This window comes from Sphaerodactylus townsendi, linkage group LG01 (genome assembly GCF_021028975.2).
Source record: "Sphaerodactylus townsendi isolate TG3544 linkage group LG01, MPM_Stown_v2.3, whole genome shotgun sequence".
Lineage (NCBI taxonomy): Eukaryota > Metazoa > Chordata > Lepidosauria > Squamata > Sphaerodactylidae > Sphaerodactylus > Sphaerodactylus townsendi.
The window spans coordinates 87,225,903-87,239,936 of NC_059425.1; the positions used below are offsets into that span (position 1 = coordinate 87,225,903).

General features: G+C 42.2%; 1 non-coding gene across 1 annotated transcript; it reads right to left on the bottom strand.

Annotated features, from left to right (window-relative positions):
- Nucleotides 1-8,270: 8,270 nt before the first annotated feature.
- On the bottom strand, nucleotides 8,271-8,331 carry LOC125425644. The gene has a single exon (XR_007243407.1). It is a non-coding gene; the product is annotated as a U7 small nuclear RNA (small nuclear RNA).
- Nucleotides 8,332-14,034: the final 5,703 nt, after the last annotated feature.

Here is a 14,034-nt window from a genome sequence, read left to right on the forward strand (position 1 = left end):
CATACAAGCAAGCATTATCGATGTTTTAATTTCCCACCTCATTTCTGTGGGAACTTTCTGTGTCAAATTCCATGGTGAAGCAGTGCGAAAGTTTAAATGAACAGACTTCCAGATATCTCAAAAGTGGTATCAGAGGTTTCTCATGCATTTAGATATCTTCCTTTAACTTACAGTAATAATAAAACCCCAGCAACAAAAGAACAGCTCCATCCAATGGGAATAGAGGAGCTGGTTCAAGTCACCTCCACCAGTGTGTTAAAACATAATTTCTCATGCTGCAGAAGAATATATGTATGCATGCATGCATGTATGTATGTAGGCATGCAATTTTAATTTTTTTTTCATTATATGTATACAAAGTCCACCTTTCTCACTCAAACTTCAGGCAGATCACACAATACAAATCAATACAATCAACAGAATGGGCCAGTCAATAAACAATGTCATGGGGTTTGGATTGCAAAAACCTGAAACCAAGCAGGAATCTGAAAACAAAACATAAGAAAAGCATTAGCATTAACATCACACATAAACTTATGCAAAAATTACACAATAGGATTATACTTGCAGCAACAAATAGTATGTACTATGCACAGAAGTCTAGTCTACAGTCCCTCTGTCTCTTTACCGATGCATCGTTTTGAATGATTTCATTACAGCACTGTGCTAATCCCTGTGTAAAAAAATCAATAATCCATAGCTTGTGGAAAGCCTGGAGAGTGGGAGCCTTCCTGACCTCATCAGACAGGTCATTCCATAAGATGGGGGCTACAGCAGAGATTGCACATCTAAGTGGAGTTGTTGATTTTGTCCCTTTGCGGGGAATCATAACTGGACACCACTTGGCTAGTCCTTGAGACATCACTAGTTATGAGCAACATGTCATCGATGCCAAGGCCATTTTAATATTTTAAGCATACATTTTACAGGCAGGGGGACAGAAGAGTCAGATTCTAGAAAACTCTTCACATTATTACTCAAAACCTCCAAACAGAATACTAACAAAGCTACTCCATCTTTTACAGAAATCTCTTCAAGTAAATCATAGTTTGATGCTATTGACAACAATAATGGATGTACTCCTGGCTGCCCCTGGAAGTCCTATCCTCCTCAATTAAGAACGTGATAAAACAAAAGAAAAGGAAGCTTTGCACTTTCCTCATTTTCTACTCCTGGCTACCTTTGCAAATCAACCTTTCCAAGCTTGGTGGTTTCTAGTGAGTGAAGGTATGTACTCTGACCCTCCAGATGTTCATGGGTTAAAATTCCCATCAGCCCCTGCCAACATAACCAATTGGCCATACTGGCAGGGGCTGATGGGAATCGTAATCCATGAACATCTAGAAGGCCAGAGTTGGACACCCCTGTAATACAACCAACTTAAGAAATAGATTTGGATACATTATAGGGGGCCCTGTGAAACTTATGATCGTTGCAAAGAGATTTCAAGTAACCATTCATTATTTTTGCATTGCTTTTTATTATAATTCCTGAATAAGTTATATAATTAGTAGTGAGGGGGGTTTTTTTCTTCCAGCAAGGTATTTCCCCCACTTCAGTAGAGCAGGCAGCAGCTGCTGTATTATTTCAGGTTTAGCTGCCATTTATTGTTAGAATTATTTCTTTTAATTGTGGGGAAAAATTCACTAAAAAGTTTGTTTACAGAAAAGATGCAAAGATTTACATGGATGTATGTGAGAAGAACAAGCACAACTACTACACTGAGAACCAAACTTGATGAAATCCTGGAAGATCCATGACTGGATCTGTTGCGCATTTGTAAATAGCAGTTGTGGGATGACCCAGCTGGATGAGGAGCACAGTTAGGAGGCGGTAGAGAGTGTACTGTTGTACTTTATTCCATGTTCCCAACCTCAAATAGGACAAGGGCAGCAGCAGGTGATTCTGGCAGCAGCTCTCTTGGAATGGCTCTTTCTTTGAGTGAGAACAGTTCAAATCATAGTATGTGATATATTGCACCACATTATATAATTTTTACATTTTTTTTTGAGGAGCACCAGGCAGGGTTAATGCAGCTAACCCATTTCATCTCATTATAGTTTAGTGAGGTAAGTTGGGCGTAGAGATGTTTCAAGGCCCCAATTCGTCTGTCAAAGATCTGACCCAATTTTGGAGTTGTAGCAACACTGAGCCATGGTTCTGAATCAGAACTCAAAACACAAAATATATATTTAGAATGTTATTAAAGATAGAAAGTAAAATAGGTTTTAAAACATAACAGTGAACACAAAATCAAGGTGTAATACAGTTACACAAATAAAACCACAAAAGCGAAACTCTACACACCAAGAGAAATCTTTACAGGTAAAAGGTACTAGATACCTTCAGTACATGTGCAAAGTTCCATCAGTATTTCGGGTAGAGTGGAGAGGAAGCATAGAAAAAAGAAAAGGAAAATAACTGTTATTACTGATAGAACAAATGTATAATGTAGACTGGTCACACCAATTGATTACTGATTAACCAATCAGGATACACCTTGATCAGATAGTTCTGGATGAAGATAAAATCTCCCTCCTAAAATTAGACCTTTCCAATTAATCTCTAGCTGATCAGTTGCAACTGGTTGGAATTAATGAAGATGGCTCCATACCTTCTAACGAGAGCTAGGACCTTGGAGAGACAGTACACTCATTCTCAATTATCAATCACCTGGTTTCTGAACCCACTGAGTTCATGAGAAAGAAAAAGGGTTCTTCTCTATGCCTTACAACAAATGAAGTGAATTCTGGCTTGATACCATCTGCAACACTTTATCCATTTCACTGTTCTGGCATTCCTTGTGCTATGATAGCAATCCTTAGTAAGTCCCATTTTATTCACTGAGGCTTTCTTTCAGGAAAGTGCTCTTAAGATCCCATTTGAAGTATGTATTTCTGTGCAAATGCACATGTATTCCATGTTGGCAGTGGTGGGATCCAGAAATTTTAGTAACAGGTTCCCATGGTGGTGGGATTCAAACAGTGGCATAGAGCCAATGGGGTTGGGCCGGGCATGACGAGGGTGTGGCCGGGCATTCCGGGGGCGGGACATTAATAATTTATCTGTTACTGTAAAAAACTCTTACTGTAAAAAAAAGTTCCTAATTTCCAGCTGGTATCTTTCTGCCCATAATTCAAACTCATTATAGCAAGTCCTATCGTCTACTGCCAACAGAAACCACTACTTCTCCTCTAATTGACTGCCTGTCAAATACTTAATACTTTCAAATACTTAATTTTGTTTCTAGAAATCAAAAGAAGGATACTTTCCTTAAACAAGGAACTTTACCATATTTCTAAAACACATTTTTAAAACAGCCCAACAGGGAGAATTATCCCGTTTTCTACCTTCGCTAACCAGCCACATAGGAAACAACAGGACTTTATGATTTTTGGAACTAATGGTATTTTTAACGGAAAAGCAGACCCAATTAGTAACCCCCTCTTGGCACACACAAATAATTAGTAACCCACTCTCGAGAACTGGTGAGAACCTGCTGGATCCCACCTCTGCATGTTGGGAATTCCTGTGTGGCATGTTGTATGAACATCTACCCATGAAGCTGGCTGTTACACAGTTGCTCTGCCTTTAGTCATACAAGCCAATCCCTTTCTTTAGCATGAGAAGGTTAATATTTGATGCCTTCCCTCAGGAATTATGGGGGTGAGACTTTATACAAACTGCTTCTTATGTGGAATGGCACCCACATGGTCCCAGTGTTCAGTGGCTGCTGCACTGCAAAAGCACCATGTGTATCAGAACTAACCCAGCAAGAGGTGTAGATAGAGAAGAGGGTCACCATTTTGCAGTTCGCTCTGGTTCTGCTGAAGTTGGGTATTAGGCTTAATTGAACTAGATTCTGTTAGAGTTTTACTGGACCTGGAATCAAAGTCACCAGCTCTTTGTCACCTCTGATGACATAAGCCTTGGATGATGACAGCTGCTTTTCTTACATACCTGCAGGCAACACTGGACATAAATCCAATAGGCAGTCATTGAACAGACAGCAGGCTATAGTGTGTAAGAAACCGCCTTTATTATCTCATAGAAATGGTCATTTTGCATATTAGCATAACACCTCATTGCTATTGTGTGACTGTGTCAAAATGATGGATGTGTGGGGAGTGATCTGATTTTGAAGTCTTTTATGATTTTATTAATTTAAAACATTTCAATTCCACCTTATCTCCTCAGACTCAAGGCACATCTGGGTCCACCTGATAGCATGCAAGGAGAGAGTCTGCCCTGGGTCCTAAGGTCAGGGAGTGAGCGTGTTATAGCCCTGCATTAAATTTGAGTTCTGTCAACAAAGCAGTAACAGGCCTTTTGAGAAATCTGAACCAACATTTGTTGCATAATTTAAGCTTCCAAGTTGTCACTTCTTCTGCCCCAGCATTTGACAATCTAATTGTGCCATTCTAAACACATTTATGCCCTTCTGTGTTTACTGATTTCAGTGGACTTAGAAGGGTGTAACTCTGCTTAGGATTGCATTGCGAATTCAGAACACTGGATTTTACTACATAATGCTTCGTACCCACTTGCATTTGTTCTACCTTTTAGCCACACAGTGCCACCATGTGTATACTTGCAAACTCCAAGTATTGTAAGTGTTCCACAATATACTCTGTCTCTAGCCTGTGAGTGCTTATGCCAGAATGAAGTGGTTTATCTAGGACAGGCATCCCCAGCATGGTGCCCCAGGGTGCCATGGCTCCTGTTGACACTTTTTCTGGTGTCTGTCTAATGTTTTCAGAAAGCGGGTGGGCCTAGACGAAGCTTTTGCCCAGCAGGGCTTTTTATTGGCATTGGAAATATGATTGATTGTGAAGATCTGTTAAATTTAAATGTCAGATCAGTAGATTTAGGAATCTGAGGAGGCAAGTGCCCCATTACCTTCCCCGCCTGGCCCAAGATCAATCAATATAAATACCATGAAAATTCATATAAACACAATTTAATATACAGCATTTTCATATTTTCATATTTAAATTATGTATTATTTCATGTAAATTTATTATTTTATATTTTCTGAACCACAGTATGCAAATTGTGATATTAGTTGGGCTCAAATACATTCAGTTTGATAACTGGGAAATATGATGCTTGAATTGAGCTCTCCTCAATATCCACCCCTGCCAGGCTGAGACATGCTAGCTGGCCCACCCCCTCCTTTCGTTTAGGACAGTCACAGAGCTGCTGGCTGCGAGTCTGCAATGGTCAGAGTCTGCCATGTGGACTGAGTGGCCAGTGGGGGAAGGGGAGGGGCCGGTGGGATTTTCCACCCCCACATGACCCACAGCCATCTGCCCAGTGCGTGGCTCACCTCCTGTCCCTTTATCATTTCGCCACTGCTTCCATGGGCTCCTTTTCTCACCCAGCAGCCCAGACGGCTGCTGGAAAAGAAGAGGGGCTGCCCTTGGCCCCTTTTCCCAGCCCAGCAGCAGGGATGCCAGAGAAACTGGTGTCCCAGCTGTTGGGCTGGAAAGAGGGGCCGAGGGCAGCCCCTCTTCTTCCCCAGCAGCCAAGGCGCCAGTTTCTCCATGGCTCCTCTTCCTGCCCAGCTGCTGGGACGCCAGTCATCCTGGCTGGGGAGTGGGGCTTACTTGTGAGTAAGTGGGGCTTACCCGTGAGTAAGTGGTGCTCCGCGCGGGGAGGGGTGCCTGGAGGGGGTTTGCCTCTGGGCATCATTTGGCCCCGTATGGCTGACCCGCTCCTGGCTCGCCTTGGCTCCTGGCATCCCAGTGAGTCTGGGGAGGAGTGGCTCCTTTCTCTGGGGGATGGGGCGTGGTGTGTGGGGCAAGTCTGGAGCCAGGCTGGCCAATGGGATTTGAAGGGTGTGTTAAGTGGGCCGAATATAATTATATGCCGGGCAGGATGTGGCCCATGGGCCTTGAGTTTGATGCATGAGATTTAAGGTGATGGCTGTCATGGCAAATCACTGGGTGGACTTGGTCTCTTATATCTGCCTCTTCCCTATGACAGCTTTAGTCATCTAAGCAGTTCCTGCTGTGCAAATGGGCAAAATTAACAACTACCAGCACATATACATTCTCAGTTCTGGCCTCCACTTTACAGAATATTCTGCCTGATGATCTCAGGAAAGCTCCCATTCTGGTTTCTGCAAACTATGCAAAACTAAATTATTCAAGAGGACTTTTCACACAGGTAATAAGGCCATGCTATAATAAAATTGTTCAGAAATGGCAAAGGGATAGGGACTGTGGACTATGCTATACTATACTTTACTACCATGTATTGTTTGTTGCTATAAGTGTGTTTCTCCTTTAACGTGTCATGTTTAAATGCTTATATGTTTCAGATCCATTCCAAATTTCTGTTTATTTTCAGATTTCACCAGTCCAAATCCTATTGCAGTACTTTACTGGATGTTCCCTTCTACTGATTGTATTTGACTTACATGCTGTAATCTACCTTGAGTCTCAATGAGAAAGGTGGACTACAAATAATGAAAATAAACATACAAATGAAATGGGAAATTAATGTATCTAAACCCTGGTGAAATAATATAGACAGATTAAAACTATGCTAACTTAGAACTGGCCTCAGGTTCTAATGAATTTCACTAACAGTGCAATTATATGCAGTATTTCCCTACCCAGAACCAACAAGCTGAGGCTGGGGATTCAGACCTGGGCCTGTCACATCCTAGTAGTTCAACACTTTAACACTGCACTATGCTGGCCATTCTTCTCTGCATTTTCTTCATTAACATTCTTACCAGCATCTTTCACTGTTCTGAATTCCTCCAAGAAATGATCAAGGAATTGCAAACATACTAGATTTTCTCGGAATGGGTGTGAACAATTTCAGGAATACATTTTTAAGACAATTACTTCTGAGAAATTTAAGTGCCTCAAAGACTATCTAGTTGAACCCACCAAGGGAATGTTTTTAGATCTAGCACAAAATAGTTGCTCAAACTACGTATTTCTCTGGTATTATCATCTGGACACACAAAAAAACCTGAGAGGAAAATCTCATAACATGACAATTACCCTGGTCCCAGAACCACAAATGATTGTGTACAGCTGTTGGCAAAATGAAATGTTGTTCCAAATATTTAATACCTAATTGAATAAACTTGTAGAGATGATGTGCTGTCCCTGATTTACAGTTCCTAGTGTTGTGAGTATAAAGAGAGTAACAAAAATAACATGGCTTGGTAAAGCATGCTTTTGTAAAAATAGCCTCTCCCACCTGAAAGCACTGAGAGGGTTAAAAGCCAAGCTCTTCTCTTATCCATTTTCATCACAACTGATTTGCATTAACAGCATTCAGCTTTGGGGACCTTCAGCGAAAAGATGCAAACGGCAATCGCTAGATAGCATATCACATGGAAATCGACTTGGATTGGGATGCAAGTCATTCCAGTCTCTTTTTACTTGCCTTGAAACAAATTTGATTTTATGTCCTTCTCTAGCGCATAAGAGCTAATCATCACTTCAGATTCAAGATCAGTTTATGAAATACAAGCTAGGATTTGACAGAAACCAAAGAATGTGTTTCCAACAACTGCAGCTCATTTAGAAAAGATGGGAAGGGTTCGAGGATAGAATGATCTTTTGTGACATAAGTGTAATTTATTAAGAGCATGTTATTAATTTTAATTTTGTATGAAGTTTTTCTAGCTGGCTTGTCTGTATATTGTACATTTACTTCTGAAAGCACCACAGATAATATGATCAATAGATCCACTAAACAGAGTGAGGGATGGACTGGGTGACTTTTCTACAAAGCCAAAAGAGTCCCAGGTTTGTAGAAAATCTGATATCTAGAAACAAAACAAACAAAATAACAGAAACAATGCCTGTAGCTTTAAGAAATGAATGTAATTTTGGAAGATGCCAGGCAGCCACAACAATATGAAGAAGAAGAAGAAGAAGAAGAAGAAGAAGAAGAAGAAGAAGAAGAAGAAGAAGAAGAAGAAGAAGAAGAAGAAGAAGAAGAAGAGTTGGATTTATATCCCCCTTTGTCTCCTGTAAGGAGACTCAAAGGGACTTACAAACTCCTTTCCCTTCCCCACTCACAACAAACACCCTGTGGGGTAGGTAGGGCTGAGAGAGCTCAGAAGAACTGTGACTAGCGCAAGGTCGCCCAGCTGGCATGTGTTGGAGTTCACAGGCTAATCTGGATTACTCAGATAAGCCTCCACAACTCGGGCAGCAGAGCGGGGAATCAAACCAGGTTTCTCCAGATTAGAGTACAACTGCTCTTAACCACTACACCACTGCTGCTCACTAATAAATGGCTCTTTGCATCTGCAGAAAGCCTACTAGACAAATACAAAAAGAGCTGAAATCACTAAGACTTCCAAGCCTTGGTTTCTGTAAAGCAAAGCCATGGGGGAGGGACAAGAGTGGACTAGGTGGCCAAAACAGCCCTGGAAAAGGCCCCCTCCCTCTCTGCTTTCATGTTCCCTGCTGGAGGAAGGCTTGCTAGTGACAGGCCAAGAGGTGACTACTGCACACTCCCTACTTCCACAATTCAGCCCAGCAGTGGCCTAACTATGGTGGCCACTGTGCAACAAGGCCTGGTCTAATAAGATCAGCCAGTATGCAACTTGATCCTGCCTGGCAGCCAGCATACAACTCTGTTTGGTTTGGCTGCCACCATGCAACACATCATTTTAAAAAATCATTCTTTCTTCTGTTTTGCTGCTATGCTGTTAATTTCCCTCTCGTATGACTTTTGCTTATTTCCCAAATTGTAATCATAGACATTCCTTCAGTCCTGTTGTTTTTAAAGAATTTGTCTAGAACTTTCTTATATTTTTCCACTATAACTTCTTGCAGCAAAAGGTTGTCATTTAATCTCCATCTTCATCCTTCAGTCTTGTTCCGTTGCCATGTCATTTCTATCAGATTGTGATCTGCAAAAGTTTAAAAAATTTCTCTTGCCTGTGGGCAAGGCTGAAATGAGGCTGGAGGCAACCCTACCAGATAGAAAGCATTTCCTATCTAGCAAACTGTTTTCATGCATAGCCATTATGAACACTGGCATGAAGGAAAATCTGTTAGCATAGTTCTTAAGTCATAGGGAAAGTCTTTTCTATTTATTACTAGGTTTGACCCATAAATATTATGCACAGATTTTTTTAACCTCCTTGAAACCAGCTTGGATACTATTTGTTGCTGACACATTGTTAAAAAAGATGTTGGCATTTTCTGCCACTGGTGCTGTGAGTGGCACTTAAAACTATCCAAAAGCATCAGTAAAATCTTGCTCTAGGGATTTCTTACATTTTTCTGTATACCTGCCAGAAAGGATCCTAAATACAGGGTAGTTTCGATTGTGTTTCAGTTGTAACTTTCTTATGATACTACTCTGCCTTTCTTTACTTCACAACTGGAATTGCTGATTTGCTGACACCCAGTATAAGAGTGCCCTTAGCAAAGGAAGAGTTGAAAAAAATCTGCATGAAAGCTGTTATTTAACCTTACAATTCTTATAGGGATGCCATAATTCTCAGCTATGCCACAGTGCCAGTCAGGCCTACTGATTGACCCATGTGTCCATTTGAGACTCCATTTAAATATTTACCATTCCAACTGTAAGTAATTAGTTCTTAACATTTATTTTTTTCCCCTCTGCATGGGTGAGAAGATCACACAGAAGTGGGGTTTATTTATTCAAAAACAGCCTCATCTTCATTCTTAACCTCCAGGTGTTTGAAATTTTTAAATGACTATGTCAACTTGGACATAAGAGTTTGTCCTTTTCTACATGAGCTGTTTACAATGTATCTTGTTGCCAAATTCTACATTTTTTAAAATTCTGCATTGGTTCTTTTTTTCTTTGTTTTTGTTTTTGGTGGCATTTTTTGCTCCATTTGGTTTTGGGAATGTTTCTCTTCATTTCTCCTCAGTGTGTGATTATGTTGAAATGGTCTTTATTTCTCCACCCTACCAAAATGTGGCCCTTACCTGTGCGCCTATGTAGTTGCTCAACGTTCCCGTCACACATTTTCTCCTTTTAAAAAAATCTCTTTGTCATATCACATTACTAATGTAACGTTAGGGTACAGATACAAGCCAGGTCAGTTGTATCTGCTTTGTCCATTTCATCTTGAATTAGCAATCTATTGTTAAGGTGAAGATACACTGTGTCTGCAGTCCTACTTCTGTCCTCAAGGGGCTGGGACCCAAACGGAGCATGCTAGAACAAAGATGGTCCAGGAAATGGTGGATGAATTCTCAAATCTCCTGTCATCTTTATGTTGAAAAGGTATAGGAGCAGATGAAATTGGCAAGGGAAGTTCAATTAAACACTATGGCAACATCCCTCTCACCCTGAAGTTCCTAATTTCCCTCTTAAAGTCATGACATAAGTCTGCTTTTCTTCTTTTGAACTTTATATCACTAGCCTGGTAAAGTATATGGTAAAAGTCCAAAGTTTTCACACTGTTATGTGTCTTTGGGTTGGCCCTAATAATAGGAATGACAGAACTGTATTCTTGGCTTTTGCATTTGGACCAGTATGGCTGATTCTTAATAAACAGCATCTTTTTGGAGAGGGATTTATGGAGGGAGGAGCCATGGCTGAGTGGTAAAGCATCTGCTTTGCATGCAGAAGGTCTCATTTTCAGTCCATGGAACCTCTTGTTAAGAGGATCAGGGAGCAGGTGATCTGAAAGATGTCTCCCTAAGACCCTAGAGAGCTGATGCCAGTCAGATTAGATTGTACTGACCTTGATGGATGAATGTTCTGATTCAATGTAAGGTGGCATCATCTGTGCTAATGTGCTGAATTGAATCCAGCTGTAATGCAGCTATTGATATTTGTTGTCAATAGGTGTGTTTTTAGGGGTTTTATTATTTTATCTGTAATAATGCTTTGCATCTATGTTTGTCAGCTACCCTGAACTTTTGGGGAAAATTCAAGGAATAATATTTTAATGGATTAATTAGGTCAAAAGATTTATGACAGCTCCTGTATATTGGAATGTAGAAGAGGAGGAACCTTTCCAGTATGTTCAAATGAGATACAATCAGTTCGTCATCAATAAGTTTCTTATTGCACATCCTTAATGATATAAAGCTTAGAATTTTAATTGCAGTAGAGCTAGAATTGTTCTAATTGTGGGCTGAGGGTTGAAAGCTGCTAAGGGATGACCTAAATTGGTTCTGTTCACTATAGATGCTTGAGCTGAAATTTATGGATAAGGCCACAACAGAGCATCATTAGGATATTGTCATGTCCCAGCCCTGTACCCTTGTAGCTTTGGCTAGGATGTCAGCTTGTAATGAATTGCAGCAATTAAGATTGCTGCATTGGGATCCTTTCAGTCTCTTTTGATCTGGAGCAGCTTTATTTATTATTGTTTATTCATTACATTTCTATCCTGCTCTTTCTCCTAGGAGCTGAGAGTGGAATCCCCCCCCCCCACCCACTCCCACAAACTAGCAAGGAAGAAAAGACTTGAGAATGACTTACTCAAGGCCATCCAAATAGCAAATGAGCAGGGTTCATTTCTGTATTTATAGCATGGTTAAAGCTCTGGGGTAGGAGGGGGGAGGGCTGGGAGACCTTGTTCCTTCTAAATTTTCAGCTTTCATTATGTAAAAAAAAGCTAGGTTTCTAGTACTTTTACTAGTAGAGAAATAAGAAAGACATGTCATTCTATTCAATGGCTTAATAAGAAGTAAAACTGTTCCTGCCTTTTCCTAGGTAAGAATGACTGACAAGACTTTGGATTCTTTGTGCTTAAATCTTAATAAAGTTTTTAAATAAACTATGGTATATAACTTAGCACATTGGGCTACTTGGATTTAGGTGTTAGCAATGTCAAAAATAAATCACACTTAGTAATATACACATGAATTCTTCCCTTATTAAAGAGCCTAATTGACTCCATACAAGTTTGCCTAGTAAACCTCATATAAATCCTACATTTGGTAAATGATTATCATTTCTGATGTACTTACAATGATTAAGAAGTGTGAAGCAGTGCTAGAAGAATATAAACGTACACACACAGGATCTGTCCCTATGAATGTGAGCCTTGCTACTTTAGGGTTTCCAGTTATCTAGAGAGGTGCCTACATATTTCAATCTCTCTCTCTCTGTGTATATATATTGGCATTAATCCTCAAATAATGAAGTAGCAAGTTAGCTTTAAGAAACACGGGTACTCAGTGGCCCTTGTTAGCCAACCACATCAGTGTTGCCAGCCTTCAAGACTTAATGTATTGTCGAAGGCTTTCACAGCCGGAATCACTGAGGTGCTGTGTGGTTTCCGGGCTGTATGGTCGTGCTCTAGCAGCATTCTCTCCTGACGTTTCGCCTGCATTTGTGGCTGGCATCTTCAGAGGATTTGGCTGGCCCTGGCCCTGCTACTGCTGTGCCAGGACTCTGCAGCCCTGCAAACCTGGCGCAGCAGCAGCGGGATGGGGCCAGCCAGATCCTCTGAAGATGCCAGCCACAAATGCAGGCGAAACGTCAGGAGAGAATGCTGCTAGAACATGGCCATGCACCCCAGAAACCACACAGCACCTCAGCTTCAAGACTTAGTTTCTGTCAAATAAAAAGAAGGGGAGAGGACATTCCAGGAATGTCCAGACTTTAAGGGAGGATTCATAAGGACTAGGCTGGGCAGCAACAATGTAAAGGATTCAATGGTGTTGATGAGCGGGACAGCCGCCTGGCCTTGACTGCATTCCATAACCCGGGCGATGGGCCAGCATCTGCGGCGGAGACCTTATCTCTGCGAGAGAGATGAGAACTCCGCTCCCATGGGAATCCGGGAGGGGGGATGGGATGGACAGAGTTATAACCTGTGCTTCTGGCGGGAGACTTTATTCCTGCCACGTCGTGTACGTGAGCTTTCTAGGATGTCTGAATAAACGGTCTTTTACACCAAAAAAGCCTTTTATTTCTGCTTCTATGGAATTCCTTACATTGTGGCAGGAAATCCTAGTACATCTATCTTCCTAGTGCAGTGGACCTCTGGTGTCTCGGCATGGAGAGGATGAATATTCCTGTGGAAGGTGCGGTAGCCCCCAAAGAGGGCTCCGAGCTTTCCCTTCTGGATTTGGAGGAACCGGCGGGAGAACGGGTCTCGCTGGTAACTCTTTCCCGTCCTCGTATCGACACGAGTCTTCCCTTACTCCGTTGGGACGAGGGACGAGGAGACGATCATGTGGACTTGCATGAGTCGTTTGGGGCGCTGTCTATGGATCGAGCGCCTGTGGATCGGATATCTGCCCGTTTCCGTGTGGATTACAAACCTCAGATGCAACCTGTCACGGAGGAGACGGGTCTGACCACCTTTCATGCGGCAACACAGGAGTCCATTGAACGATTCCTGGACTCGTACTTTGGTGATGCTCCCAAGAATCCACCGTGGCATAACACTGGGGCCCGTCCGAAGACCACCGTTGAAACCGGGACTATATCGGGGATTGGGAGGGGTATCCGTACCAGCTTCCGATCGACCCCCCCAGATCCCGGATTAGCAGCTGCACCGGAGGTACCCCGCGGAGCCACCGGGTGGGCAACGATGTCCTACATTCTGATGAAGAGGGAATCCGAAGAAAGCCTGCATTCCCATCGGATCTATTCCCCCTCCCATCTAAAGAGAGCTGGGATGAGGAAGTGGGCCGACTGCGAGATGCCCAAGAAGCATGGGCCCGTGAACGCCAGCTATGGGAAGAGGAACGAGAGCAGCTGCAGCAAGAGCGTGAAAACCTGCAAAGAGACCGGGAACAGCAGCGCAAAGAAATCCAACTCGAATTGGACCGTGCCAAGACGCGCTGCAACGGCAATATGTGCAGAACCTATCAGTCCATGATAAAGTCCTGGAACACTCCAAACTGGACTTACAGCGTCAACGCGAAAGCTGTTCAGGCCTAAGTGCACGCAAAGTGAACTAACTGCAGCTGTTCAACGTGACGAACTGGCCAAACTGGAACGAGAGAAAGCAGCTTTGCATGCGCACCAGGATGCCTTGACCCGCAAGGAGAGAGAGTTAGCCGCCTTGGAGAGGGAACTGAAGAAGCAGCAGAACAA